This window comes from Genypterus blacodes, unplaced genomic scaffold (genome assembly GCF_046128005.1).
Source record: "Genypterus blacodes isolate CSIRO-AG114 ecotype Tasmania unplaced genomic scaffold, CSIRO-AGI_Gbla_v1 ptg000011l_1, whole genome shotgun sequence".
In the NCBI taxonomy this organism is placed as follows: domain Eukaryota; kingdom Metazoa; phylum Chordata; class Actinopteri; order Ophidiiformes; family Ophidiidae; genus Genypterus; species Genypterus blacodes.
Window position 1 is genome coordinate 1,460,237 of NW_027466825.1, and position 24,974 is coordinate 1,485,210.

Genomic DNA, 24,974 nt, shown 5'->3' on the forward strand with positions numbered 1-24,974 from the left:
ATGCTTTGTGTTTGGTTGAATCTGACAAACAAAACAGGGAAGCGCTGCCGTCCTCCACAAATCATCGCATTCATGTCGCAGAATGACAGGGAGGGTGAAGATAAACATGGCTGCACAAACAAATTTACAAACACAGCCACGCTACCAGCCACATGGGCTGTCCGTAGGTGTATGTGAAAAAATATGTAACTGTATGTGTGTGTGTGTGTGTGTGTTCCTGTTTTGGTAGCAATCATGTAACGGAGCCCGGGAAGGCTGTCATGGTGAATATGCATTTATCTCCTCCACAGATGTGAGGACAGAAACAGTAGAATGCCACATCTGGCTCAGGCAGTTACTCACTCCCACGGGTGCAAAGTAACAAGACAGAGCGAGCAAAGCGGGGGTGTGTGTGTGTGTGTGTGTGTGTGTGTGTGTGTGTGTGTGTGTGTGTGTGTGTGTGTGTGTGTGTGTGTGTGTGTGTGTGTGTGTGTGTGTGTGTGTGTGTGTGTGTGTGTGTGTGTGTGTGTGTGCGCGCGTGCGTGCAACAAAAAAAGAAAGATACAAAAGAGGCGAGAGCAAATGAATGCATGATGGGTGAGTGTTTATTACTTTTCCATAGGTCAGTTTTTTATCTGATGTCTTCTAACATGCAGCAAGTGGGTCTCAGGGTGTCGGGGCTCAAGAGGGAAATGAGAGGAGACATGCAGCGAGAAACATTTTAAAATAGCTAAGTGTTCATGCCGTGTGAGACAATGAATCCTGTAAATTCACTGTGTGCATGAGTGTCAGCGGCTCGTAGTTGGCGCCGCTCTTTGTATATTTAGACTCAGTAAATGTGGCCCTCGCCCAGTTTGAATCCCTCTGAAATCCAAGCGTGTCATAATCAGAATCATTTTAGATTTTTGCTGCAGTCCAACAACAGCGAGCGACCATAGCAACCACCTACTGACACCATAGCTCCCTGCCAAAATAGCCCGGAAAGCCACCACCTAATCCACCTAATCCATCCGTGCACAGTGGCAATGGCTGGTTGATGGATTTGACCCTTGCAGCAGAGGCGGCGTGGTCACCGCGGCTCTCAGCCTCACAGTAAATGGGCCCTCGCTGTGCCTCTCCTCGTCGTGTGCCCAATTTGATGAGAAAGAAAAAAAAAGCCCCGCCACACCCCCGCCCTCTCCTCCAAAGGTCACAGGCACTTTAACACCGAACCCCGCCCGCACCACCACTCACCCAGCGCCGGGTAGAGGAGCCAGAAGTGAATTCCGGCACAAAGCACTCCTCCTCTCCCTCCGCTGCCTTTCCGAAAGCTTCTCGAGAGGATTTAACGATCGTGTCGGAGGCTGGCACATGAGTCACACGACCACCAGCCGAACCCGTCACACCCGTGATCCGCGCTCGATTTTTCAGCATACACGTGTTTTGCTTTTTGCGACGGCTCCAAAAGAGCGGGAACGACAAGGATGTGAGGTGAAGGTATTGGAGATTTGAGGGTTGTACGTGATTAGGTGTGGCAAAGATGAACGAGTCCCCCTCCTTTGCTTGCTCCTGTGTGTGTGCGCGTGTGTGTGTGTTTGTGTGTGTGTGTGTGTGTGTGTGTGTGTGTGTGGGTGGGTGTCCTGGGTGAGTGGCTATGCGTTTGGATTTTAACTGTGGCTGAAAGGGAGAGGAGAAGTACCTGTTTTTTATTGTACAATTGATTTTCTCAAATCCAATAGTAGATGCTATGAAGATGAAAATGAAACGCAGCAGTGCTTCTCTTACTTACAATCACCTACGTGTGGCTTCAGAGGTCACCAGACTCTGCAGTGTTTTTGATGAGGATGATCAATAAGCCTCCCCAGGTTCTTCGCTACGGAGCGGCGTTGGGCATCGCACAGATCCCACGCATGCATCATCTCGTCTTGCACTTTGCAGCCACACAAACCTGCCGTTTGCAAGACTTTCTGGATCTGCTGATTGATCGGCTTTCTTCCTGTTTGGCTTCCTCCCACCAAACAAGATGGGGAAGAATTCAGCAATCTTAATTACTGCAGATTCCACTGTATGTACTTTTGCACTTATTCATACTTTTTGAAGTTGCGTCTCTCGTATTTGTGATGCGATTTTTCCCTTTTTATTTTTCATACTTTTTCGCGAAAATAAACTGAAAGTTTGCGGAAAATTCACAGAGGAAGATTCACATCTAACGGGAAACAATAATTAGAGTAATGACTGGATGACATCATTGTACACAAGCACATTGGAGGTATTCTCAGAGGTCGACTTTGGGGATTAGGAAGCGTTTCATCCTGTTAAACCTGCAAATGTATAATTCAATGTGTGTCGATACATAAACTCTCTCATCCATTACGTTTACAAGCTTCGACCAGTGAATTCCCATTGTGTGTTTGCCCAGTGTGTGTGTGTGTGTGTGTGTTTGCCAAATCCACCCACTACATCAGTGGCCCATTTGCTGCCTCTGTGTCTCCCAGTAACCCCTCCCCACCCTCCCTGTCAGCAGATTGGACCGCACACGCATGGCCACGCCGCTCGCCGGTGTCACTCGCTTCCTTCCTCCTCTCCCTCGTCTCCCTCTCCTTTCTTGTTGTGTTGTGTTTGTGTCCCTCTCCTCTTCCTCCTCTTCCCTCCGATAAGAACAAGAGGTTATGGAATGCATTTTCCTGCGGCATTACTCACAGGCGCCGGGCCCGCCACATGCCATTAGGCTCAGCCGAGGGGAGCGCCGCTAGTGCATAGCAAGTCTGCCATCTAGTGGTATACGTGTAGAACATCATGAGAGAGAGAGAGAGAGGGTGTGTGTGTGTGGGTGTGTGTGTGTGTGTGTGTGTGTGTGTGTGGGGGGGGGGGGGGGGGGGGGGGGGTGAGACACAGAGGGAGATTGGTGTTCAGGAGCTGGTTTCTAGATGACAAATCTCCATCCAATTTAGTGAAAGCTGAATAGAATACTTGTTTGTGAAGTTGTTGTTTTTTTTCCAGCTGAACAGATATGATTGCGTCTGGCCCTGGTACGTGCCGTCGTCATGTCAGAGTTCATTGAGAAATATGGCAACGCAATGTTTTTCTGGCTTATTATTGTTTTTCTTCCCCCCCCAAGCAGAATACAGATCCAATGAAGAAATCAACTCTATTTTGTTTACATTATAACACTGAACATAGGAGAGCATCAGACCTGTAAATCACATCATTCAGAACCTCAGATGTTTCATTACGTGCAGTTTTGTGTATGGACCAAATTAGATGTTAAGAGAGATCCACCCGTACTCGCTTTAGTCCCACTTACCTATTTGTTAGCTATAATGCTTCTTCTTGTAACCCGGTAAGGAATCAGGACCAGAACCAGGATTTACAATGTAAACACTCTATGTGCCTTGTTTACTGGAGGTTCAGGGTCGCTGCTGCTGAATCTGTGTGGTTCGGTTCTATTAATAGATCAAAAGTGATAGCTTGTGACGGGAAGGAAAACTTGAATCGCGTTGTTTTGGCGTTAAGTTAATGCTATTACATTGTTGATCTCTACCTGGAGTGTGTACCGTACACCTGATGTCCAGTAAATCGTGGTCTAGCTTTCTGCGTCACTGCTCTCTGATGGATGAAAGGTTGAAGCCTGTTGCTTGTCAGAGTGATGTTTTTGATGGAAATCATGTGCCGAGACATCACTGAGTCCAATTTTCAGATCCGGGTACACACACACACACACCATTTACAGTCCAGTTGTTGGAAATGCAGTTGGAATGCTCTGTGTGTGTGTGTGTGTGTGTGTGTGTGTGTGTGTGTGTGTGTGTGTGTGTGTGTGTTTGGCGCCCCACCCCCTTCTGCTGCACTCAAAATCAGAATAATTAGTGTTCACGTGCGTGTGTGAAATCAAAGACGGAGAGACGAAATGAGTTTAATGTCAGTGAAGAGAGGAATATAAAGGGTAAGCAGCAGCCCAGCCCAGCAGCGGGGGGTGGGGTGCTGGGTGCTGCACCCACCAAACCCTTTTTTCTCCTTTTATCTGATGAGAACGATCCAAGCAAGCCTGTGCAGACAGTGGGCGAGCTTTGGTCCATCTCCCATATCTCCTCCCCCTCACTCTCTCTCCCCCTCTCCTCTCTCTCTCTCCCTCTCCTTCGCTCTCTCTCTCCTTCTCTGTTTCTCTGTCATCTCATCCTGTCTTTTTTCCTCCTCTCTCTCTCTCTCTCTCTTTCTCTCTCTTTCTCTCTCTCTCCGTCTTCTGCCGTCTCCTCTGATAAATCTGCCCCCCTGCTTTTTCGCCTCCTCTGTCTCTCCCCATTTCTCTTCCCTCGCGGCGTATCTTTTGTTTTCTCCCTTTCTCTCTCTCTCTCCCTCTCTCCCTCTTACATTCCCTCCTTTCCATCCGTCCGACATTCTCTCCCCTTGGCTTGCTTCTTCCTCTCCTCTTCCTCGCTGCCTCTCTGCTCTCTCTCTCTCTCTCTGCCTCCAGGACTCTTCAGTAGATTAAGTTCAGCGGTGGCGGCAGTGTTGCTGATTCAGCCATATTCCTTCAAATGACCCAAATCCTCACTCTGGAGAAACCTCATACACACACACACACTGATTGCATTTCTCTCTCTCTCTCTCTCTCTCTCTCTCTCTCTCTCTCTCTCCCTCTCCCTCTCCCCTGTGAGTGTCTGTATCTTCCCTTTTCACAGACATACACAAACACACACTTCTTATTGATCTATGAGAGTTAGCCTCTTGCTTTCTTTTTGCACGGCCTTATTCTCTGTTTGTGCACCGTACCTGTGTGTGTGCGTGTGTGTGTGTGTGTGTTTCCTCCCGCTACATACAGAACATATCAATATCGGTAGCTGCAGCAAACCTTCAGGCTTATTTCCCGTCTATTTCTCCTCGCTGGCTGTGATCTTCTTCGTTTCTCCCGATCACAGTCTAGCACGGCCGACACGTTTGCTGAGATAAGTCTGTGTTTTCCCTCTGTGCCGCTCGTCGCCTGCAACGTCAAAGCGTCTCGATAAAGAACGCCATTACAGTCAGGTCGACAAATGAGTTTTGAAGATAACACGTTGGAATGTCACTCGCAAATTGACGCTCTGGCTACATCCATCGCCGCTCTCTTTGATACGCCCGGTGTTTCTCTTTTGTTGTGTCAGGGAGATGGCACTCTTATTGACAGGACTTGAAAGGAAATGACACAATAAATGTAAATTTTCATATTTTCTTCCCACAAAGTCTGGCGCATGGGCCGGGAGCAAGTTTTCCATGAATTTTGGTGAAGCAAAGAGACAAGATATCATCAACAAATCATCACTCTGCTCCGCTGAAAAGGAATGAAATGAAAGAGAGGCTGGCTGAGCGGTGTTACGATTCATTCTAATAACGAGTGGTATAATGTGACAGAGGTCGGGCGCTGACTCAGTTGAAGTGAGGTTCCGTCAATTTCTCCTCATTTTTGGCTGCCTTTCCTCTTAAACAGAGTTTGCCCTGCTCAGAATAGAGATTATAAAACATTTCAAGGTTTAGGAGGAGAAGGTTTCTGATTCATATTTGTTGTCGGGCTCTCAACCAAACAAAGCACTTTTCTTACCAAACACTAATTGCGGCGCAGTGAGACGGAGCACTTAACCGTAGCTGCTGGAGCGTTCTCCCCCTGTGAGTGGCCGTCCCCTGTGATTCTAGTGGGTACAGTAGCTCTTAAGGACGTTTTCACGACCAATCCAATTACCTCCGTTTGAAATCAAGGCCACAGCCACGCTAATGCAAAATGATAATAATTTTTACTTCCACAGTAAACCGGCATTTCTCATTCTCTGATTCATTCTCAGGTTTATTTATTGTCAAAGATTTCTCAAAAGTAGTACTTATTCCTGCATTTATGTGGTCTTACGGACTGATTGGCTAATTGATTGATTTGTTTTTATCACTCAGGCCGATGCAGGGTCTGAAAACAAACAAAGCATCTCCAGACGGCGCCCATTTTCCATGTCCTGAGCTCCACAGGTGAGGCTGTCACTCACTCTTTAGATATTACAAAACTTGGCTAAAAGTGTTGGTAAAATGTTTAAAAAAATAACAACAAGCCCAGTGTCACAAAGCTCTGCCTCAGTCACAGATCATGACTCCTCTGACAGCATGATGACCCTGAGAGTGGAGCAAACTACAAGATAGTAGAAGCAGAAGTCTCATTCAGAGCTGCAGACAGAGCTTGATTGCAATGATTGCTGTAATAAGAGGAAGTATTGTTGCCGGGGCATCACAAAAGAACTTCACCTCAAGTGTGTGTTAGAAAATATTAGGGTTGAGGATCCCGCACACACACAATGATACCAAACAGCACAGCGAGAACTTTTGTCCATTGGAATAGGCTGAATGACTGATTATGAGATGATAAGACACCACTGATACTGAGAATCATCTGCTTGCAACATCACTACATTTATTTTCAATTTGTATGATTTGCCCATAATGCCAATAATTTTGTCCAGGCCATTTTCGAAAAGCAAAGTATCAGTTCTATTAGATACGGAATAAAAGAGTCAGTTTCATCTTATTTCAGGGAAAATTTCTTTGTTTTTATAATAAGCGTACCCAGGCTTGTAGCCACTTCTGCATAACGCTAAATAACAATAAAAGCTTTTGCACATAAAATCACAGGTGATAAAGGTTTAGCCCTCATTTTCAAAAGTCGTTCCCTTAAGTTTTATCTCGCTACTTCCAAACTATTAATCAAAAGCAAACCTCAGCTTTTAAATAGCAATTTCACCATTTGCACCCATGTTAGACCAGATAAACCAAGCTGTCGATGAAGAAAAGCTCCTTAACTGCTAGACCAAGATTAGATTCAACCTGCTCCGAGTCTCAATGTGAATAAGAGCTAAACATCCTAAGCTTGTAATGTATACAGATCTGTGTGTGTTCGACTCCCCGCATCGAGTTCATTCTGCCACTCACTCAGCCCAGCCTGCTGCTGGTTGTCGGGGGCTCGTTCGCTGTGAGCTGCCGTTTGATAGCAGAGAACTTCTACATGGCTGCACACAGCGGGGTTAGCTCGCAGACAAACACCAGACTAACCAAGTCTGACCCCCCCACACACACACACACGCCAGCAAATTGTCAACGACATCCCGTAAACAAGAAGCGCTGTATGCTCAAATGCGCATACCAATATCCAGCCGCATGGGTGTCTGCGTGTTCCAGCTCTTTCCTGCTTGAGGGTCTTTCACTGACATTTTGATGGACCGGAGGGGCGCCCAGTGTCTAAACTCCATGCTCCGTAGCCGAGAACAAGCTGCGCGTGATGTGGCCCAGAAAAAAAAACTTTCAAACTTTCCTTACCGTGCATTCAGCTTCAGAGTTTTTATGTTTGCGGAGGAACTCAGAATGAATCAGATGGAGGCCTTTTCCCCCTCAGCACATAAATGTCGGCTTTCCTCCCCTGTGATATACTATCTAGGATATTACGACGCGTGTAGGTGTTAAAAACGGAGAGGGGTATAAAAGAGAGAGTGACAATGAAAAGTCTGTGAAAGTGGCAGAGGAGTGCAGAAAGCGGGGTGAGTAATATGAAGGCTCCGGCTGTCCTGGATTCAATCAAGTCAGCGTCGAGGAACATTCTGAGCCTTTTTGATCAATTAATCTAGCAGATGGCACGAGCGCAATCAGGAGAGATAATGCTGAGTGAGTGAGCGATAAGAGGAGAGAAGCAGGTGGAAGGTGTGAAAGTTCCCCCACTTTCAAGTGAAAGCTGAGATTCTCTTTGCTTTGAAATGCAGCGCCGATAAGAGAGGGAGAAGACGACTGTCACAGCTAAGCACGGCGTGTGTATTAGCCCATTGTGTATATGCATATTCCTTTGTGCGGTACACACCTGTGCACACGTGCGCTACACACACCTCTCATTCTTGTCGTGTGGGTGTCTGTCATGGAGCAGATTGCGAGGGGGGGGGGGGAGAAGCAGCGGAGGAGCTTTGCTGGCAGCCACAGAGCGAGCGCTAACATCCAGCGATAATCAAAGGAAGCCAAAGCTGAATTCTGTCTCTCTAGCTGAAGCTACCTGCTGGGCACAGACCGCCCCTCCCCACCACCCGTCTCTCCATCTCTCCTCAGAGCCGACTGTCTGCCGCGCACCTTTTAGATCTGGAAGTGGTTTGAATGCAGCTGCTTTGAGTTTTTTTCCACGCGCGGACTTGAGAGACCCTCGGAGATGGCGGCGGAGACGAACGCGGCAATGCATACAGTGAGCTAAACACACCTGAGAGACGCCGAGACCAAGCGGAAACTTTTTTTTTTCCCCGCTTCAACCCACCTGCTGCTGCAAGAGAACAAGAAAGTTGCTGACAGTCACGCAGAAAGCAAATAAGTAGTTGTAGTTAAGTTTGAGGTACGTGAGCGTCGTCTTTCTGCTACAGATAATAAAGTGCTACTTTCAATCTCACTCCACTTATCTAATCAGATTTTACAGGCGACATAAGCTCATTAAATACAGCCGTTTGCAGATAAAACAATTCTTTTCTCCCAAATGTTACATTTTCAGGGACTTTGGAAAGAGAAGCCGCGTTCACATATGGACAAAGTTTTATATGTAGAATTTATGTAATCGTTCAACTGATCTGAAAGCTAGAAAAATGTCTCATACTTGCTTTGATCCGACCTTTAATTTAAATAGCCAGTCAGTGCCAAATATGGACTCAGATATTTGTATTTTTTCTCTCACTAAATGCTGAGGTCCATTTTGTGAAACTGTAGTACACTATCGTGCTCTTATGTGTTGTGCACTGTATCAGGTCTGTGTTTGAGTTTGGTCATGAAGTTCTTGTCCCACAATGCAACGCAGAACAGAAAGAGACTTTTGGGCAGCAGGCTCACTCGGTTCTTCATATTTATTCTTCTCGAATTATTTCCACTCACAACATCAAGTACAACCAAACTTTAGACGTGTGTGCACTGTTCTGTGTCTGTATTTGTGCAGTGTAACTTTTCTTTGCTGTATTGCCTCTTTAAGCTGAAGTCCCAGGTCTTCATATTTTTTGACATTGTAAATTTGAGCCACATATTTCTGCATGATTGGGTATTTAATTCTTAGAGGCATCTGGATTTCTTAATATTCTTAAGTAGACTATGTGGTCAGGTAGGATGCTGAGGCTACAGTTGTTGTTATTCAGCATTTGGAGCTCAGATTGCACCTTTAGCTGAAACACTTTCTATTGAGGGTAAACAAAGCAGCACCACACAATGGTCTGCCGTCGCTCTGGTCTGTTTGTCTTGCACAAGAACGAGCTGAGAGAGTCAAAGTAATCGGGGTCACACCTCCCCCCCCCCACCCCCTAGTGCACATAGATGACGACGAATCAAAGCCAAATGAAGAGCAGAGGCGCTGCCAGGTTCTGCATTAACCACAGGCTGTTTTATCTCCGAAATAAATTGCCGCCTAGACAAAAGAAGTAAATTGCGAGGTTAGAAAAAGAAGGGGACGTGGATGAGGAGGCTCCTCGCCGCGCATCACCTCTCTCTCCCATCCAAGCCTCGCCTGTAATCGATGAATATTGAGTGTCTCCCACCACCAGCGTTTTAAAGGAGCGCCGTCGCTCATATCTCATATTGATATTTGTCTGCCCTGTTTTCTCTCTGCTCCTCTTTCCTTCATTCTCCCAAAGCGTCACAGCCTCAGAAGTTTCTGTGTTGCTGTAAGTAGTGTAACTTTCTTTGTGGCCACGGTGGCTGTAGGTGCTTTTCTCGCTTGAGTTCATATTTTTTTACTTTCTTGTAATGAAAATGCGACTTTGTTGTTTATTTTCCCTGCTGTTTTTTCTTTTACCGCGTTTGGCATTCACAGCTCAGCGGCGCGGCGAGCCCCCGGCGGTGCAGCGAGCCCTCGGCGTAACGCTGCCTGTCAGGGTTGTATGAAGTCACACACACACATGCCAGTGCTACAGAGCTGAACCAGATAGAGCATGTACCACCAGTTAATAGCCCAATTCATTCTGGGAATATTACTTATTAATTTGCATAATGATTCCGACGATTCCGACATTTGTTAGAGGCGGAGAGCTGTGATTGATAGAAATTTAATTATGACACCTCTTAGTTATTAAACGCTAATCAGGCTAAGCCACTTATCTTTAATACTTACCTTTAGCACATGAGGAAGGAAGAAATTAAAGGCAGTTACCAGTCTCAAACTGAGAATGACTCCTTCTTCGTGCCTTATCACCACCTGTGGAAACGCTGAATTCCAGTCAGTCTGTGAACGAGGCGACGCTCCGAAATGATGCTGAATAAACACAATTTTGCACATTGAATTTGTGCGTTTTTGCCAAGAATGGCAAGCAGTTGTCTCAGCCTAGGAGGAGCGCTGCATTATTGAAGCTACTGTAATATGAAGAGGGGGACAGAAGGTTTATAAAATGGAAGCCAACTGTAGAGCTACTGAGGCATTTATTTGCGTTATTGAGATCGCTGCTAGGCTTTAAAATGAGGAAATGGCCCGAGCTGAAAGATGAAACGGCAGCTTTGAGAATGGAACTTAATTGTGCATAATGCAGTGGATATGTCACCTGCTGCGAGTGTGTGTTTGTATTGTTTTTCGGGGAGTTGTTGTGAGAGGTGTCAATCAAAAATTGACTGAGAAGCTGCAGTCCCGCTGCAGAATAGGGAGAGCGGGAAGACGCCGCCTGGCTGAGAGCTCTCTGTTCCACCGACAAGCTCTTACTTTTTTTGCTTTTACTCGATTGAACTCAATTTCTCCACTCTTTCCCCAATTTTCACCTTTCCCCTCTTCGCCTCCATTTTCGCAGCATATCTGTGGCAGCCACCGAGGAGGATTTTGCTCCATGAAATAGCGTAAAGATCCCCCAAATTCTCCCACTCAATCATTACTTATGGCCCATTAGAAGAGTGTGTGTCGGCGCCGGTGTCTGCAGAGACTGCTGCCTCCCGCTGTAACCTATTTCTCATTTTCTAAACGTTCGAGACATTTCTGGGCATCCGTCTATTGGCAGGGAGCGTACGAGACTGTAACGCCTGCAGAGGAAAGAGTGTCCACGCCGCGCTGAAACACACCAGGACAAACGCCAAGCAGAGACGGCTCCTTCCAAAACCCAGAGCCAATGTGTGTGATGAGCAGCGACTAGGAACAGAGATGAAGAATGACACGGAGCTGACCTGTTTTCTTTTAGACAGGTACACGCCCGTAGGTGTTCAGCTACCTGATAGAGGATCCTGCACGTATCGTCTATCACACACTCCTCATTTGGATGTACAGATCCTGAACCTGGCTTATAATGCCCACAAGCGTCCTACTGTTTGATTTCCTTCCACAGCTGGATACGCAGACAGTCCCGCAGAGAAACATGGAGACATTATCCCAAATAGTGCCCCCTATAGCTACTGAGGTCTTTCTTAATCCGGCGAAAATACACACCAACTGTGAGCAAGAGCACTTGCCTTTGCAAGTCACCATGCCAAAATATGTGTTAATTACAATGTTCATCCAATTAAAGCTGTGGGTTTTAGCAACAGGGTGAATATTTCTGCATAAATGGAACACAACACAATCAAATATTTGATCTATATATTCATTTTTGAGTTTAACTGGTCCACTCTGGTTCTATTTGTTGGCTAGTTTGTGTAATTCCTTTACAATCACAGCTATACGTAACCTGGTCAACCTCAAGAAATGTCTTTTTGCTTGTCGTGGTGTTAAAACGTGTAGAATGGACACAAACATGGACGGTGAGGAGATGTAAGCAAACAGGCTGTGAAGTAAAGAGAGCAGAGATGGGAGTTTGCAGATGTAGCAAAGGGAGCAGCTACTGTACATCCACTGCCACACTGAAACATTGTACAAGGCAGATAGTCGGGGCTGAGGAAAGATAAGCTCTCTCACACACACACACACACACAGATAGATTCAGCCACACACACACACACACAGGCAGAGGCAGCAGGCAGAGACTGAGGAGATGCAGGAAGCAAGTTTCTATATTAATGCTGTCTCAGCTGAGGAGGAACCGTATCTCTCCCCGGCTAGAAATGAAAATAGATAAATTGTGAGTTTAAGGCTTCCACTGAATTTGCTTTCCTAATCGAGGCAGAGTCGATTCCAGAGATGTGGGGGGGGGGGGGTTGCGTGCGTGCGTGGGCGCGTGTGTGTGGCAGGGAACGCTGTTGCCTGCTGGTTTTTCTTCCTCCCGTTTGTCAGTAAAGTCGCCAGCAGCCTGCAGTCTGAGGGCACAAGAGGGGAGGAAAGGAAGTGATGAGGAAGGAACGTGAGCTTGTGTGATGATTTATGTTGCATCATGTCGGATATTCTGTCTGTATGACAACAGAAGCCACCTTAGCGTTGCAACACTTTCATCTCTGGCTGTGGGCCTTTTCAACTCTCCAGCCGATAAAGCGTCCTCTCCTACATTCTTCATCTGCATCCCCACAAGCTTACACACTTCCCTCTCTCCTTTCCCTTGCCAGACTCCTTTCTGTCTCCTCAGAATCCCAAAGGGGGGGGGGGGGGGGTTAGGCTAATTTTCCATGGTGCTTATTTACACCACGGCTTGTTTCCCTGCTGTCTGACAGCAGCCATTTCAGAGTAAACGTCGCCGTGTCAAACTGCTCGCCACAATTACATGTATCGCTTTCTGGCACAGAGGAGTTTACTAATGCAGCACTGCACAAAGTGTCGACGGAGTGGTGACTCCTGCGCAAGTTAACGAGCAGGACCGCGCCAGTGTAGATGTGGATCCGAGCGTGGTATGTGGTTGTGTGTGTGTGTGTGTGTGTGTGTGTGTTAAAGCAAGAGACGGGGAAGACAAATGGCAGTCTGTAGGCTTTTTATAAACAAAAAGCATATCGTGTTTCGTGTTCAGACACTTTTTGTTTGTGTTTGTATCTGGCTCGCTCTTGCCGCTGTGCAGCTCTAACCCGATTAGCCTTCGGTTCACACGTTTGGGAAACCCATAGTCCAATCACAGCCCGTCGCTCCTTTGCTGTGTGTGACCTCTGATGTCCACGGATTACAGTGGAAAACACAAGTTGTCGACATTCTGCTGTTTTGTGTGATTCAATAGTGTCGCTGTGTGTGACTGTGTGAGTCTCAGGTACGGTAATCATTTCTGTGCACATATGCTGAGAATAGAAGTGTGTGTCTTCTTCTCTAATGCTACTTAACCTTTATTTAAGGTAATCTAACCTACATTCCATGTCTCCTTTGTGTCCTATGTGAGTAATGTTTAGGTTTAGATGTTATTGATAGTGCTTGCATCATTTCTATGCTATGTTGCTCTGTTTGATATTATTTCCCTGTAACAATCTACTCGAGTGTAAGACCTTAACATTGAAACTTAACAAAGCAAATTCACCTATGGATTATACAGCTCAGGGAATCTAAAGCCTCTGGAAGAGGCAGCAGGGAATCGCATCGAACCGCTTCCACTGAAGGGAGGGAAAACTCACTCTTGACTTCCCTGCAAGGAAGAAAGAAAGACAGAAAACGTGCAAAAGCATCAATATGGTCTTTGTTATGCTCTGTAAGTCATGAGCGACGTGAGCAGACAGAGGAGTGACCTTCAGTTTGACAGACCTGAGTGTAATTCCACACTAGTTTATCTCATGGTTACTCGCACGTAGCTCACCTGAATGTATCACACATCACCATCACCTGCCAGCGCTGAGGAACACTCTCTCTCACTCACACACACACACACACACATACACAGAGTAAAAGTTATGCCTTATAGCACAGACCTGCAGTACCTGCTGTCATCAAGATCAGCCTGCACCTAGAGTCACACACATGCAGTACATGCACGTACACACACACACTGAGCTCATTTCATGGCAGAGCAGGAGCCCATCTGTAGCTGTAGGATGGATAGCAGTGTGAGGAACTGTAACGGTGGCATTGTGCTCCATTGAAGGGGGAATTGATTATGCTCACTCGGATAGCTGCACGCTCCTAGCTGGAGCGGCGTAAGATGTCTGATGGAGCCGTGCGATAGGGATGAGCAGGCACTGAAGAGCTCAGCGTGCGGGGGGGCTCGCTGATGGACAGGTAGGGTAGATGATGAGGTGTGCATCTATTTAATTCATAGGTGCTCAAAGTTCATCCACCATTAGTCTACCAACGCCCCTTTACATCGCCCCGTGGCCATTTTCTTCCACTTTGTAACTTGTAACAGATAGTTTTCATGTGTTGTTTGTATGATGTTATGGTGCTGATGCTAGAGTCTGCACACTGGAGCTGAGCTCTACAAATTTCTCATTTTTGTTTAACAATCACAATTTCAACAATCGCACCCAAAACAGTTCATATTCAGGTGTCTTGTCACGTCTGAGATGTTGAATCATGAATTCAATGTTGCATCGGTTGATTGATTCTCTTCACTATGCTCTTCCTCTTCATTGTGCTACTTTTTGCTCCTGCTGCGACCCAATTTTCCCAACAGTGATCATTAAAGTTTCATCTTAATCTTAATAAGCTGTTTGGAGCCCTAATAGAAAGATGAGGATTAATTGATGGAAAAATAGAGCAACTACTGACTGACAAGCCGTCTGCAGAGAATCCTTGAACTGATGTCAAGCACCTTCGCCGTCTATGGGCTGTGCATAGTGAGTGGAGAATGGATTTCCATCTCAGACTTTATCCTTTTTACTGTCTGCCTTTTGTGTGCCATTTGAATGACAGTGGCAGAGTTTCAGGGGCTGAAAATAAAGAGGTAGAGGCAGCTGTGACACACACACACACACACACACACACACACAGACACAGACACACACAGACACAGATACCTCTGCTCTCAGTGTATTCATGAAGTGAAATAAGAGTTTTAATAAACATAGCGGTAGCACTGAAAACCACGCAGCCCCCATTTCTCTTGTTCTATTTCTTCTTTTTCATCTCTTCTACCATTTTATTCACTTTGGGAGAGATTCAGACAGCTGACCAGTGATCGACGCCTTCTATCAGCAGCTCTGAAAGCAATTTCCTTCTTTCAGTCTGTCAAATAAATTTCTTCCTTTTGGAGTCTTTGTGCAAAGCTCTAAGTCCGATGTACAATCTGCGCACAAACACAGAGAAAGAAATGAGTTACTTCTCTAAATTTGCTTGTAATTTTCGTTTCATCTGTCAGTGTGAGGCGGCACACCTGGGCTCACCTGTTGATCAAGAAGACAATAGTCGGAGGAAGATAGCGCGTGTGTGTTGAGGCCTGTCTGAGGGGGAGAGAAAGCCTTTTAGTGTGCCCATGGGAGCGGTGCGGTGTGTGCGACTTAGGGGAAGATCATAGCTTTCACCGTGAAGACAAAGAGTGGGCAGTGTGCGTGACAAAAAGCAATGGAGCACAGCCTGTCTGCTATCAGCGCAGAAGATGGCATATAGCCACCTGTGGGATCATCCCCTTGTGGTCTTTATGTGTGTGTGGGTGTGTGTGAGTCAGAAACTCGTCAGTCTTATCAATACCAATCCTATTGTTCATTTCCAAACACCTCTAAATTGCTCCTGTTGCTGCACAGAATGCTAGTCAGGTCATTGCAAATTGCCCTCAGCTGAGCATTTATCATACACAAGCTCCCATTGTCCTAAAAAAGCTGTAATTGCCTGGAAATTGGACGAAGAGTTTGAAAGTCGGTTACAAAATCACATAATTCATCATCGGGAAATTGAGGGGAGCAACCGATTTAAAACGAGAAAGAGATTTTGACATTATAAAGTCGTTTTCAACAGTAAAATAGAACACATGTTAATGTCAGGTTTGCCCCCTCCCTCTCACCCAGTGCATGCTGGGATAGGATTTGGCTCCCCATGGCCCTGCATCTGGCAAATGGCATTCAAAGTGGGAGGGACAAACCCTGCATTGATCTGAGGTGATAACTTGATTTGCTGCGTGATGATTGGCTCGTTAAAATGTTCTATACAATCAAAACAGACTTTAGACCAGTCTGGTTTGCCCCAACACGTCTAAGGGGACACATCTGGTTAGAAGATATTTGAACACATTGATTGCAGGGCGTGAATCTTCAGCGGTTATTCAGTCGTAACACAAACCCCCGCCTACCACCCACACTTTAGTCATCCAAACGTCTTCTTCCCTGCGTGTCCATCTGTCGCTTTCTTCATCCGCACAATTACACCCAGACCTCCTTCAGCCGAGCCGAAGAGAGAAGCTGAGCCCCATAAGTAAATTCTCAGTGTCAGGCGCTGGCTGGGGACGATAAATCCAGCCGGGCCTGCTTGGGTGGGAAGAGGGGGGGGAGTGGGAGAGCCGGGAGGTAATTTGTGGCCCAAAAATGGGGCATTTTTCCTAGCCGCTCATAAACTAAGACGCCCGGCCTGGCACACTAATCCACGGGCCGCCAAAGTCTCCCCCTCACTAGCCGAAGGGTTGACACCACTTTCTATCATGTGTAAACTATTGCAAGGGGCAGGGTTGTCATTTATTTCCCATGATCCTGTGGGAGGCTTGGGGGTGTGTGTGTGTGGGGTGGGGGGGCGGAATGTGCAGGAAGGATCACACGGAATAATATCACCTTCCTCTCTCACCTTTCCCTCTTCATCTTTATTCTGTTTTTGAAAGATGGAAAGTGGCGAACGCGCACAAGAGTGAGTGAGTGTGTGTGTGCGTGTACGTACCTGATCTTAGTAATCTATGCCAATTTATTTGTGTGTGTGTGTGTGTGTGCGACAGAGGAGCTTTGATTATGGGCAGTGTGTGTGATAGTAGCAGAGAGAGATTGTGGGGGCGGAATGTAGTAGCAGAGGAAGCAGTTTTTCTCATGAATCTTTAACACATAGACACACACACACACACAGTGAAATTGTTAATTCTAGTGCAGCACAAATGAGAGGCTCCACCATCAAAACAAGAGACACCCTTATCCCCTGTGTCTGTGTGTGTGTGTGTGTGTGTGTGTGTGTGTGTGTGTGTGTGTGTGTGTGTGTGTGTGCGTGTGTGTGCGTGTGTGGTCAGAAACGAGCGGGTGTGTGTGTGTGTGTGTTAGAATACAGTGTTACATATTTATGCTTGCAGGTTGCACTGGTGTTTGTACCCACGTTTAAAGCTCCATCTACCTTAAGACTTAAACACACACCCCAGCTGTGCAGAGGCTCTTTTGTAAGTACACATCTGCACCTCTCCGGTCAGTCTTATTACCGCCTAATAGCTCGCTGGCTCTGGATTTATAGTCATGTGCCACTGTGTCTGCATAGCCTGTCCCTTCATGGATCAATGCCTCAACACCCACTGCTTTGAATACCAAACAAGGCTTCGGCTCGCACCTCGAGCGCCGCCGTGCCGAACAGATTGCAGGTGGTCACTATCCTCGCCGCACTCCAATCGCCCCCAGCAGAAATGCCTTCCCCCCCCTTGTGGGCAGAGAACAACTGCGGTGCTATTTAATAGCCGCCTCGGCCGCTTCTCCCGCCGTTCCCTGCCGAGGCTCCCTCAGTAAGCAGTCGCTCCCCGCGCGCCCGCATGCAAAATTTATGACTGCGGCGGAAACACAGAAGAGCGGGATCCAGTTCTGTCTCGCAGAGCAGATATAGGCTTTCAAATCCCACACTCCCATACCCTTAGACGCTGTTCAGCTGTGTGACAGTGGCAGAAGGAGTGAGAGAGAGAGAGAGAGCCAGAGAGATAGATAGGAGAGAGAGAGGGATGAAAAGATTAAAAGTGTTCCTGTCTAGCACGTCTCTATTTTCATCCTGCTCTACAGAGTATAAGAGTTTGTGTCTTATTACAGTTAGAAGAAGGAGCAGACTCCCGAGCACAACTGGGCTGCTCCTCCACTTCCCTTTTACCCCAGAGAAGGCTCTCACATCGTGCCGACGCGGGGACGTTTTTGGTGTTTTCCCCGAGCTGCCGATCAGCTGCGTGAAAGCAACGCTCGCCACACCAACCGTCAGTCAGAGGGAATAATGATCCAGGCAAGGGTTGGGAGACGAACGTCACAATCTGAGCAGCGCCGGCCTCCAACTCGCACTAACAAAGGAGCGTACAGAAACTCTTTCAAAATAAGAGGTTTAGATTTCCATGAGGAACTCGCCAAGCTTTAATTGAAGTTGGAATCAGTGACCTGTCTGGTACAGAGGCCAAGATGCTTTGTATAAGCACTGCCACACTCTTAATTATTTATACTTATTGTGTAATTAATGCAGTGCAAAGTGCAAATGAGTCATTATTGGCAAACGTCTTTGTGGCATAAAGCCACACAAAGGAGCCGTTTGTCTGTGTTGCGAACAAATAGAACCCAGATTTGTTTGTGTGTTTCCATCTGAGGCCCTATGGATATTGGGCCGATTGTCACTTGTTATTTATTGTTGTGTGGCTGATAACTGAACGGATTGATGGAATGGAAGGAAATTAGTTCTTACTCTGGTTGTTTTTCGGCTGTGGTGCTTGCTCACTGAAAATAAAGTTTCGGTTCGGCCTCGATCTATTTGCCCGCTCACTTTGTTCAGGATGAGTCGGAAATAGGCTACAGAATCATAACCATTAATAATGTTAAAGAGTATTCTCATCTCTTCTCTTCAATCTGGAGCCTAACAGAACTAAACGTATTCCTTATGTGACAGAAATAAGTTGTTTCAGGCCAATCAGCAATCATTTCTGCAATTGCAAACTGTTGGAGGAACAAGGACATTTTGGGGACCAGGGATGAAATCTTAGTTCTTCCCAAGCACCTCAAAGGTTTCATGGGTTCCTGCATGTAGAAGTGGGAGAAGTTTGGCAGCCATTAGAGCCACAAGCTCATTAAACTTCAACTAACAAGGAGACGCCAATCTGTGAAATTAGTGAAATGTGCAGACTCTTGGTGGCACAAGATCACTGTTGGTGAGCCTATAGTGCTGTCGAGGCTATTCTATATTCTGTATGCGCCACATAACGGCCATAAAGTTAAAGTTATAAAACCACAGAATTCCACATAACGGCTCACATTAAATTGTGAAGCAGTGTGTGAGAATGAACACAACACAGATGGTTAATAATAAACTAAAATACGACTCTTCAATAAACAGGCATGTTGAGTGCCCTCACACACACGGGCACACACACGGGCACACACACTTCCTTCCTTGTTGGATAGCACGGAATTTAAGCTGGGTTATTACATGCTTGACCTCTGTCCCATATTGTCTCCTCTTGTGGCATTTTTGCGCTCATTAATCTGTATTCTAAAATGTCAGTCAGCCACATTAGCATTTGCGGGACCAAGTGATGAGATGGACAACACGGGCGGGTGAGCAGGTAATGGCTTCGCCGGGTGTGAGGTCTCTTTTGGTCGGCGCTGTGCTGCAAAATTGATTGGTCTTAATATTTTCACAGACACATCCTCCTGCCCAGGTTTGTTGGAGAAATCAGTCGAGGGCTTTAAGGATTCACTCGCATCCCTCAGGAACAGACGGGGCGGAAGTCTGAGTCCAGCCATTAAAGGGCGAATCAACAGGGAGGAAAACTGCTGTGACTCTGTCCTCTATAGGCGGAATCACTCCAGCTCCACACACAGTATTAGTCCTTCAACGGCTCGACAGATCAGCATGCAGGCCAACAGTGGTTACTGGTCCCAGTCCCAGGTCCAGCTGCTTAACTGGGACCAGCTACCAGTCTGACTATCTCATCTTCCCCTTTCTCTTCCCTGCTTCTATTCTTCATTCTCAACACTTGTAGCTCCTCCTATGGTGGGAACTCAACTATGCAATACAGACAGTTTTGATGCTAGCACTATTTTAGTCTGGGTTGTCACCAGTAATTGATTATCCATTCAATTGGTTAAAATCACACATGATCAATCATTCTACAAATGCAAAGGCAGCGCTAAGCGATCTTAATGGGATTGAGTCTTTGTAGTTTTCGTATCTCCTTCTCCTCTCTCTTACTCGAGCATATATACATAATATACAAATATTGAAACCTTGATTAATAGTGGCAACCATCAGTAGATTCATAGATTTTCAAAATAATTGAATTTAATTCTATCAATATAACAGTACCTTTGGGAATTGAAGTGGGGGTTGATGTTGAATGTGTTGATACATTGTATATTTTGATATTCATTAAGGTTTGCTCAGGGTTATTGACATAGAGCTCCATCAAGTTGGCCTCAAAGGTGGAGGATGATATCAAAGTGTCACATATCTTAATATGAATACATAAGACTATTTCTATCACCAGCTCGCCATTATTACAGGCTCCATCGCACAGCCTTCAGTATGAAAATGTGTTGCTCTTTGCCAATGTTTTTAGCCCAAAAATCTATTATTGATCACCTGTGACGGTCCGTTTTGTATCGTAAATGTATCCCCAAAAAATATCCTCGGTTTCTGGCTGGCTCCCTAAAATGCCCATTAATCTTAATATTTGAGTTATCCAAGTCTCGCTTTCCCTTCAGAGTGATAGTTAGTATTTCCGATGGCAGGGAAAATGGCTTTTTAAGATTGCCATGATGTGGCAACAAATCACATTCTGACATCACTGAAAAAGGGTCAAAATCAATCAGCCACCCAATGGCCTTTGACATTCAATAAACGTCACCGGGTGTTTATACGCGTCTCTAAATGCTGGCAAAAATAACAGGCCACAGATGACAAAATATGATAACAATTAGACAGGCCACAGCATGGGGGGCCTCGCATCTGCATGGATCACTGGCTGAATCATGGACGCGTTGGGAAACGAGAATGTGGGGGGAGAGAGAGAGAGAGAGGAATCATCACGTTGATGCGGTCATTTTCCAGGAAGCATCGTTCAGCCCACACAAACTCAAATGCCACCATCTAAATCCAGCCTTAATTAGGCCCGTGTTGAATGGAGAGGACAGGAGGCTGAGGGGACTAACAATATCAGTTGTTTACAATAACATCAACCGCCTTGTTATGGCGAATGTGTGACAGGGTGATAAGGTCACACATGGGACTCCATTATAGCAAAGTAGATGCGGCTCTATCTGGCAGAATTGATCCCACCACCCCTCAGTCTGTTGGTATTAGTCATTTCCCACGGAGGAAAGTTTAAATCGGATAAACTTTATTTTTACATCCAAATCCGAGCTGTAGCGTCGTGTAGTTTGTTGGGGAAGAGGCTACCTGCATCTATACACTGCCGAGTAAATGTGACAAGCGAGAAAAGGATAAAAATAAAAAATAACAGCCCCCAACAAGCTATCGCGCATAATTCATGATGTGTCTTCAGCACGTCATGTCACACTGAGTGGCGACATTTATGTCAAGATTAAAGGAGCTTCCCGCACAACTGCCGCTCGGTGTGTACTGTATTCCGGTGCCGGCAGCAGATAATGGCCACTCTCCAGTATGTCTCCCCGCATTCATATTCAGACACTGCCTTGCTTACAAGCCTGAGCTATGCCCTCACATTTTCCCAGGTGTAGAAATAACAACTTCACCGCTGTCTTTAATGGCTAGTTTCAGCACACACTGCCTCCTTCCTCTGCCTTTGATTGATTGTTTTAATTTAAAAATAACCAGAGTTATCTATTTGTTTTGGGTGTATTTATCTCACTGAAAGGGCTCCTATCGGTCGCTGCCAGGTCGCGCAATTTCAATTTCCACAGCCGCTTCCCACCAAAAAATGCAGAATGAGTGTAATAATGGCCCTCCTCCTCCTCCTCTTCTGACATTCTCTCCTCACCTTTGGCTCCCACAGTCAGTCAGTCGCCCTATAGACTGACATTTGGCATTTGGTGTGAAGAAATGTGGTGAGTCCAGAGATTAAGTTGGCCGCTCAGCCTTCTACAGTTCTGTTTAAAAAAAAAGTACATTTATCACATTCAGACCAGATAATGCAGTTTTCCTTTGCAAGTTTTAGCTCATTTGTTACAAATCCTACATACATTACAGCTAACCATTTTGGAAACCCCACTGTGGTGTTTTAGATATTACTTTCCTGTCATCCGCTGATTTACATCTGTCAGTAACCAGCCCTGCGTGGGTTTGCGCCCACCTCCAAAGAAATGAATGGAAGTGTGATTGAGTCGTCTGTCTCTCTGTGTGTTAGCACTGTTGTAGACCAGCATGCACCCTGTCTCTCGCCCAATGACCTCTGACGAGGCTCCAGTCCCCTGCGACAGGATAAGCAGGGTTATAGGGAATGGAAGGAGGCTCTTAAAAAAAATGGTAATTTTATCATCTGACAACTTTGAGTCAGTTGTTACATTTGTTTGCATGTCGAATGTCTGCGTCAACATTTTTATCTCAGTCTTTTTATATGCCATAACATTTTACTATGTTTGGCTGCCAAAGTTGACTGGCTCATTCTTCAAACAGTGCTGTATCTCATGAATTAATGATTGACTGTAATCAAACTGGGTGAACGTGTGGACTCGCTACTTGTGCAAAAAATATAACATCAACCGTCCTGATGGTGGCGCTATGACAATAGTTAGATTTTGTATCAGCTGTCATTATGGGTCCTAACCATGATTGTGGCCTCTCCATCACCTGACCTGGTGAGTACATGGTTGTCGCAGTAACAAGGGAATTGGTTACATGGTTTGCATGAATCGATGAGGTTTCATGAGTCGAGCTGATTTTTGAAGTGAGAAACATTACAATCAAAACTGAGTCCACATAAATAATAAATACCCATTGTATTCTTGTTACTGAGCTGGTAAAAGCTTCCACAGACAACATCCTGTAACTGCTTCAATCTGTTTGGTAGAGCATTTTGCCATTCAGCAGCTATATATATATACAATGGGTAGATGATTTCTGCTGCCCTGCAATTATTACCACCAGGCAAACTAAATAATCTTGGGGACCTTACAGAATGTAATTTCAAGGAGAAGCCCCAAGAGTCCCACTAGGTTATGGGGATCGGTAAACACACAGACCGGGTGAAGTCCCTGAGGCCCAGCAGTGCCTAAGAGAAAGGGTAAGTGAGTGTGGATAACACTACTATCAAACAATGAGACAGCACAGTTGGCCAGAAAGGGACTTAAATTCATTATAGCGTAGGAAGGCCGGGCCCACGTGTTGGGTTATAGTTGTCTACTTATCGCTGCGGAAATGGCCTCTCTGGAAAGGAGACTTTGGAAATGTCACTCGGTGAAATGAACCTGGCTCTCCATGTGTGCAGAGTTAACTGTGGTCCTGCGGTGTGTTTAGGTGCACCGCATTCATCTGTGCGGCGCTTGTATTGGATTGCGATGTTGTGTAGTGCAGCTGGAGAGAGAAAATGAAAAACAAGGTTTACAGTTTCAACATCATCAGGAAGTCGCAGCACTCGTGAAAGCTTTGGTCTCCATTCATTCATTCATTCATTCATTCACAGAACAAAAGTAGATGAAGGGGAAGAGGGGAATAGGAGTCAATATTGCCAAGTTGTTCCTATGATGTGTACATGTTTTGGTTTGTAGTTTTGCAGAGAAAATTGAGAGTTGGCACTTAATGAGCTTTTACAAAATGCATGTAAAGGTGTACACAGAAGCTGCTGAAACAGATGACCTGGCTCTTTTTAACCCATGTCCAACTGTTATTAACATATCCTTAGTTAAGACGGCTAACAATCCGGGGCTTTGTGAGTTGGGGGGGTGAAAATGAAAGTTAAAAATGAAAGTTGAATCAAGTTCTAACCAGGAGGAAGTGCCGGCCCTTCCTAAATGAGATCCCTGTAGCCGCGTGTTTGGAACGAGCCAGGAAACGAATCCTGCAAACAGCAGAAAATAAGCCGCACTCAGCGTTTTCCCGCTCGCATTGCGCCTCAACATTTAATAAGCGCCCGATCTGACCACAGAGACCGTCCAACAACTAAAAGGTCGAGCGAGCGACCCCGCTGTCTCCCCAGGAACACGGGCGTAATTACGCCGCCAAGAAAGTGCTGATTGAATAGCTCTGAAATTAAAAAACAAACAACAAAACCACAGCATCTCAAACAATAAGTCCCCATAACCTTAAACAACTATAACTTCCCTCTATGGGCTTTATTGTAATTATTCTAAAGGGATTTCAGAAAGCAGATCTTATTAATATGGACAGTCAGAATTGATCGGTCATGAACTCGTAACTTCAACACCCAATAATCAGGGGTGGAATTACACAAGAACTGTATTTGTGCAATTGATTGGTATTGTAGTAGAGACATAGGATTAAGACTTTCACATTGTTATTGGACAGAAACATTTAATCTTAGCGTTGTTAAGACAATTTGATGAGATTTGATGAGGACAAGAGGTCAGACTGGACTTGGCCCCTTAGTCACTAATCAATTAATGTGTGATTGTTTATCATTATATATTATTTATTTTCAGATGTAGCTAGACTCTGGCCTCCTTTGGACTTTATTTATTTTAAAGTGTTTAGAATTCAGGTCATTTCTTTTCTCCAGGGTCTCTTCTTCTCATGTCTTGTTCCTTGTTTGGGTCCTTAATTGTCTTGTTTGGTCCAATGCAGCATTCTAGATCTTTGAAATCTTTCAGCCCCTCTTCACTAGAAGGATGTACTTCAGGCTAAAGAGTTCTCCATACATCTCTCTGTCTTTCCCTCTCTCTTTGTCTTCCTCTCTCTCTTCATCAGTGGACAGAATGATATACAGTATGAATTTCTTATACTGCACACGTTCTCGCTTTCCTCTCTTTAATGGACAAACTTTCCTCTTACTTTTCCTCTCCTTTCTGTCTCTGCTGCTGCTCCCCCTCCCCTCTCCTTCGCTCTGTCCACCTTTCTCCTCATTCTTCACCCCTCTCTCCCTCCTCATTTCTCTCCACCTGCCGCGGTCAGACTCCATCTATTTCCCATGCTGCTCGTCGGTGTTCATCCTTCCTCCATTTGTTTCTCCCCGCGTTTCCCCCGCTCTTGTTTTGGTCTTGTTCAGCCTCGTATCGATGTCGTCTCTGACACCGGCTATGTTTCCAGCTATTAGATGTTAGTTTAGTCAGTTGTTTGTTTCTGAGTTGAACTATAAATCACATTAGTATTGACTTTTGCTGTAAATTATGCAGGGGGTGATATCTTGTCTCAGCTTGTTTTGCAGTGGTATACAATGGAAAGTCTTTTAGCATTTTGTTGCACTATATAGATATTATATATATATATA

General features: G+C 45.6%; 1 long non-coding RNA gene across 1 annotated transcript in view; it reads left to right on the top strand.

Moving 5' to 3' along the window:
• The window catches only part of LOC143007887 (uncharacterized), a 70,406-nt gene that overhangs the window by 33,348 nt on the left and 12,084 nt on the right, over positions 1–24,974 (top strand). Inside the window, exon 2 of the long non-coding RNA XR_012964531.1 lies at positions 5,869–5,940. This is a non-coding gene — a long non-coding RNA (uncharacterized LOC143007887). The remainder of the gene's footprint in view (positions 1–5,868; positions 5,941–24,974) is intronic.